This window comes from Saccopteryx leptura, chromosome 9 (assembly GCF_036850995.1).
Source record: "Saccopteryx leptura isolate mSacLep1 chromosome 9, mSacLep1_pri_phased_curated, whole genome shotgun sequence".
NCBI lineage: Eukaryota > Metazoa > Chordata > Mammalia > Chiroptera > Emballonuridae > Saccopteryx > Saccopteryx leptura.
In genome coordinates this window covers 40964408-40971127 of record NC_089511.1, presented here as the reverse complement: position 1 = coordinate 40971127, position 6720 = coordinate 40964408, and the positions used below count along the sequence as shown (strand labels likewise).

Sequence of the window (6720 nt, the reverse complement as noted above, 5' to 3'; positions counted from 1 at the left end):
ATGCCTTTCAGCAAAGAGCTCTCAAACCCTCCTTTTGATGCCTTTGTTCTAGTTTTACTTATCTCCTGTCCCCTTCTCCTTCCAGTATAAACCCCTGCCTGCCCCAGAAGGGAGAGGTGGCTTTTTGAGGACGAGTTCCTCCATCCTCTCTCAAGAGGTTGGCACTTAAATAAACCTCTTTCCTTCTCACCAGCACCTGTCATGTAACTGGTTTTCATAGCGACAGACATCCAGACCTGAGGGTCATTTTTCCCATTTCAGTTTCTAAATTACCTGTATCACCTTCGTCCCTATAACACACACTGAAGGTAACATGGGTGTTTCGTTAATACAGAATCACAAATCTCTATAATTTTTCCCATATAATATTTTGGTGACTCTGGTTTACTCACTTAAAATTGTAAGTTTCAATATTATAACAAGGGACGGCCAGAAACGCAATGAATTGACACAATACACTTTCACAAAACTGCAGGGTCAGAATCAAAGGGTCACAAGAAACTACTCAACGATGGTCACACGAATGGTTGTAAATTCGCAAGACCCTCAAATTCACTAGATCTCATAATCTCTCGACCCCACAGCCTTCCTACCACAAGATCCATGGCCAAAATTTCCAACACAGTTGCACAAAGCAGCTACCTCCCTTTTCTGATTGCTGCCTGTAGCTCGAGACTCAGACTGACCGACCTCCTTTAGCCAGCGTGCCTGACTTTTTCCCCATCACCATCCCGCTGAAGACTAGGTCAGGGTGGAGCTCACACTTGACAGAACTAAAGTGAGGGAGCGCTGCTTCCCTACTGGACCAGGAACCATAACCCCAGGAATCCGAAACCTAGCTAAAGTCACTTTTCTGCAGAAATGTGGTTGGGCCGCGGAGGTCTCTGGGAAATGTAGTCCGCTGCAGAAAGGCTACGAACCCTTTCAGATTCTTCTCAACACCAAGTTGCACTCCCACGGACTCCGCCTGCTGGGATCAAGGGAAGCCGTGTCGGTAAAACTTAAACTGAGCCTCTCCCGCAAATCTGGGCCCCTTAAACGCCAGGGCTAATTACCAACACTATTTGCAAGCAGGAAGAACAGTACCGCCCGGGTGAGCCGCGGGGGTCTCTGGGAAGTGTTGTCCTGTGTCTGAGGGCCCTAGGCTTGTGCTGCACTCAGTCTCCGACCGCAGTGACCCTAATGATGTTCCTACCTCAGCCCTCACCCGTTGTGCCACTTGGGCGGCGTTGAGACGTGGAATTGGGGCCTGTGTCCACGGTCTCGGTGGTGAGTCTGGGGAGCCTGCGAGCTCTGGGTCCCGGACTCTTTGTGCTGGGTGGGAGTGGGGCCTGCGGACCCGAGCCTGTGTTGCTGGGGCAGGACGCCCGGCCGGGCTGTCCCTGTACGGGTGGCTCCCTAAGGTCGCGAGAGTGGCGTGTTAAAGATAGCATGTGGCGTGATGTTACTGTATTTGCAAGACAACGGTTTGTGACTGAGTGTGGCCGTGGGATCGTGTGTTTAAGCGATTTTTGTGGATATGCTTTTTCCTTTTATGTTTCAATATGAACGTGCGAACGAGCGTTCCTGCTTGTGTGATCGTGAGTGAATGAGAAATTTCGTAGATGAAAGGTAGAGTACAGTTGTGTGTGTAGATTTGTGAGACTGTAGCAGTGTTTCAACCCTTCGGTTATGGTATGGAAATATGTTTTCATGTGAGATGTCAATAGCCTTAACACTTTAATGTTTGTTTATTTAAAATTTTATTTTCGTTTATTAGCTATGTTGTTTTGTGGCATGCTAACTTTATTCTCCCGTTCCCCACTCTCCGCCCTCAATTACAATGAATATACAGAAAGCTGCTGGCTGATAATAGTGCACTTTGCTAATTCTGGGGTTGTGGGGGTGGTACAGGCTCTAGATGTGTAACTAATGGGTCAAAATGTATGCTCTCATTAAAGGCTTCCTAAATCTATCCAGTTATTCTTCTCTAAGATTCCAATAACCTGCAGTATTATTGGCATTGTGTAAGGTATTCATACACCCTTGAAAACAATGACTATCATTAATATCAGCAATCTTAATAAAAATTGAATAAATGCTGGAAGCATGCATGATACAGTAAATTCTGGGTTTAGGCTTCCTAGAGTCTGGTTTGGGTTTTGAGTTCTCAAAATTGGATGCCACAGACAGTGATTGTGTGCTTGTCATTCAGGTAGCTAAGGCATTTTACCACATTGCACGTGACAGGCATTTTGGGGGGCCCTGGGGATACAGTAGAGAACAAGGCAGGAAGTGGTCCTGCTCTCACAGCTCAGAGTGTACTGTAGTGCAGAGGGTCTGCATTGGTGAGAGGGCCATGAAATATTTGCAGTATCCCTAAGTTTTAAGTATCAAAGATCAGCTCTACATAATGACAATACCATGTTGACTTGATCCAGACAGTAGCATCAGAAGCAAATTAGAACGGCAGTGTCACTAGTCTTTATTGACATGCTAGATCCACTTGCCTATTTTCATTGAATAGTCTGAGTAATAAATGGAAAAATCACTGAAATTTCAGATACCGATTTGGGTGTGGAGGAAGCTTTCTGGAATGAAGAACCAGGAGGGACACTCTGAGAGAACAGGCTTTCCATAAACACTTCTTACTCAAATTTGTTTCAGCCTTAACATCTTACAAGAACAGGTTTTTATGATATTCCTCTTAGCCTCCTAGACTAAAAGCAGCCTGCTGAGAACCATTAGAAAAATATCTCAAGCCTTTTCAAACCTAAAGTAAAAAGAGTTTTATTTAAACCTATTTTTACTCTACCCATATATCTGTTAAGTATTTTTCCACATAAAAAGATAACGCATAATATTTCATATGCTTTCTTAGTTTATAGTCTCCAAAATTATGGATAAGTCAAACCAAATGTCAAATTCTAGCACCTGTTACAAATATGCAGGCTAAAGGCCCCCGATACAAATATTAATAATCTTTGTTAACCTTATAGATGTAAAATAATTTCTTTAATTTGCAGTTATTTGATTACTACTGAAGGCAAGCATTTAAAAAATATTTTTATAACTTTTGTGTTTTCTAAAGTGGTGTTTTATTCTCAAATTTCTTTTCCAGAGTTCTTCATGTATTAAGGATTCATTCATTCATTTACTCTAACATTTATTGAATGCTGTCTGTGGGCAGTGGTGGGATTCAGATAATTTAACTACCAGTTCTCTGCCCCAGTGACCGTTTTAAGTATAAAAAAACGATATACTGAAAGGTAGTTTATTGTTTCATTCATTTAATACTTAAGAACAATAAAAGAGGTACACAAAACTAGATTAAGTTATAAGAAAGTTTTAAAATATTAATTAAAAATATTAAGTAATACCTGACAAAAAACAATAAAATTGTTATTTAAGATATTTCCATATTGTTTCTTGATTGGCATCCTCATTTGCATTTTTTTCCACCTTTGGACAGAATGAACATTACTACGGGCGCTTAAAATATGCTGTTGTGCGGATGGACATTAAAAAAGAGTAAGGAATACAAATTTGTGATTTCCACATTGAACGGCTGCTCAGGCACCCACCTTAGAGAGAACCCTGATTACAAGTGCCATTTTAACAACCGGTTAGCCTAACTCAACAAAAATTAGGTATCGGTTTTGCCAAACTGATGTGAACCGGCTGGATCCCACCACTGTCTGTGGGTCAGGAATAATTCTAAATGCTTGGGATATAGCATTGAACAAAAGAGACAGACTGCCTGCTATCATGGTACTTACATTGTTGGGGGCCAGATAATAAATGAGGTAATTTAAATATAATATACATTAAATAGTGAAAAATGCCAAGAGAAAAAAATAAAGCAGGAAAATAAAATAGAATTAGGAATGGGAGTTGGAGTTTTAGATGGGGTAGCCAGGGAAGGAATCCTAAAATGTAAAAATAAAGATATGACGGAAATAAAGGAGCTAGTTATGTATATAATCGGGGGAAGGTTATTCAAGGCAGAGGTAACAGTCATAAAGCTCTGAGGTGGTAAGATGCCAGTTACAGTGAAGACTGGGGTGGCTGAAATAGTGCAAATGATAGGGTGAGTGGTGAAAGATGAGAGAAAAATGATTAGTGGAGGGAGTGAGGGTGGATAGATCAAGTTGGGCCTCATGTTAATATCGTGGCTTTTACTCTAAATAAGATAGGAACCTGTTAGAGCAGCAGTTCTCAACCTGTGGGTTGCGACGCCGGTGGGGGTCGAACGACCAAAACACAGGGGTCGCCTCAAGCCATCGGAAAATACATATTTATTATACGATACATTTTTAAATAAAAGATGTATTTCCGATGGCTTGAGGCGACCCCTGTGTTTTGGTCCATCAACCCCTGCTGAGGTCGCAACCCACAGATTGAGAACCGCTGTGTTAGAGACTTTGATGGAAGTGATATTATCTGCATATAACTTTTTTTTTTTTTTTTTACAGAGACACAGAGAGAGAGTCAGAGAGAGGGATAGATAGGGACAGACAGACAGGAACGGAGAGAGATGAGAAGCATCAATCATCAGTTTTTCGTTGCGACACTTTAGTTATTCATTGATTGCTTTCTCATATGTGCCTTGACCGTGGGGCTGCAGCAGATCTAGTAACCCCTTGCTTGAGCCAGCGACCTTGGGTCCAAGCTGGTGAGCTTTACTCAAACCGGATGAGCCTGCGCTCAAGCTGGCGACCTTGGAGTCTCGAACCTGAGTCCTCTGCATCCCAGTTCGAGGCTCTATCCACTGCGCCACCGCCCGGTCAGGCTAACTTTTATTTTATTTAGAAAATTAAATTTAATAAGGTGATATTGATCAACAGGTGTACATAGATTTCAATTAAACATCACTACATCATTTGAATAGTCAATTATGTTGTATATCCATCACCCAAAATCAGATCATTTTCCATCCCTTATATTTATCCCTCTTTACACACTTCCCCTAAGACCCCTTCCCCCTCCCTTGCATTTTCCTCCCCCTGGTGACCACTGCACTCTTACCTGTGTCCATGAGTCTCAGTTTTGTATCCCACCTATGTGTAAAATCATACAGTTTTTAGTTTTTTCTGATTTACTTATTTCACTCGGTTTAATGTTCTCAAGGTTCATCCATATTGTCATAAATGATACTATGTTGTCATTTCTTATGGCTGAGTAGTATTCAGTGTATATACAGTGTGTCCATAAAGTCATGGTGCACTTTTGACTGGTCACAGAAAAGCAACAAAAGACAATAGAAATGTGAAATCTGCACCAAATAAAAGGAAAACCCTCCCAGTTTCTGTAGGATGATGTGGCAGCATGTGGGCATGCGCAGATGATGATGTAGCACCGTGTATACAGCGGAGCAGCCCAAGGCTATGCCAGTCGAGATGTGGACAGTAGAGAGGAAAGTTCAGTGTGTTTTGTGGCTCGCTAAATTCGAATCCGTGACCAAAGTGCAACGTGAATATCGGCGTGTTTAATAATGAAGCGCCACCACATAGGAATAACATTACTCGGTGGGATAAGCAGTTGAAGGAAACCGGCAGTTTGGTGGAGAAATCCCATTCTGGTAGGCCATCAGTCAGTGACGAGCCTGTAGCAGGGGTCCCCAAACTTTTTACACCGAGGGCCAGTTCACTGTCTCTCAGACCATTGGAGGGCCGCCACATACAGTGCTCCTCTCACTGACCACCAATGAAAGAGGTGGCTCTTCCGGAAGTGCGATGGGGGGCCGGATAAATGGCCTCAGGGGGCTGCATGGGGCCCGTGGGCCATAGTTTGGGGATGCCTGCAGGCTATACGGGATAGGTACCTAAGGAGCCCTAAAAAATCTGTGCGTGAGCCCACATCGAACTGCACTGAATAGGTGTGAAACTGGGAGAGTTTTCCTTTTTTTTGGTGCAGATTTCACATTTCTATCGTCTTTTGTTGCTTTCCTGTGACCGGTCTAAAGTGCACCATGATTTTACGGACACACTGTATATACTGATTGCTTTGGCTGCTCTAATTAGAGGACTGGAAGGAAGAATGGAGAAAGGGCAGAAGCAGAGAGACCAGTTCAGAAACTATTGCATAATCTAGGGAGAAAATGTTGATGACCTGGGCCAGAGAAGCGAAAATGATGAGAAGTAATTGTCAAGAAATTTTCAAATCTGTAAGAATTTTTTTTTTTTTTTAATTATTCTCTGTTGCATTTTTTGTCTTTATTTTTTTCTATTTTAATTTATTTTTATTTTTATTGAATACAGAGAGAGGAAGGGAGTAAGGGGGAGACAGAAGCATTAATCTGTTTCTGTATGTGTCCCAGCCAAGGACTGAACCAGTCACCTCTGCATTGCAAGACAATGCTCCAGCCAAGTGAGCCATCCAGCCAGGACATCTGTAAGAATTTTTTATGAGTTTATTTGAGCCAAATTGTCGACAACTGCTAGTAGGCAAAGTCTCAATGGATTCAAAAAATGCTCTAGAACAGAGGTCTCAAACTCGTGGCCTGCGGGCCGCATGCCGCCCGCTGAACAATTTTTTGCGGCCCGCAGACTAATCCACGAACTACAGTTTCTGGTCATTTTGTGACACTGAAAAGTGTTGCGTAACAGTTGCCTTTTGTAGACCTAGTGCGGCCCGCCAAACGGCTGTGATCTTGCTCTGCGGCCCACATGCTGAGTTGAGTTTGAGACCCCTGCTCTAGAAAGTGGTGATTTTACCACTTATTTTATGCATTAGAATCAA

General features: G+C 42.5%; 1 protein-coding gene across 1 annotated transcript in view; it reads left to right on the top strand.

Annotated features, from left to right (window-relative positions):
• The first annotated feature begins 1135 nt into the window (after positions 1-1135).
• The window catches only part of LOC136380480 (zinc finger protein 569), an 80596-nt gene continuing 75011 nt past the window's right edge, over positions 1136-6720 (top strand). The window contains exon 1 of the mRNA XM_066348269.1: positions 1136-1269. The gene's annotated coding sequence lies outside the window, so the exon portion shown is untranslated. The remainder of the gene's footprint in view (positions 1270-6720) is intronic.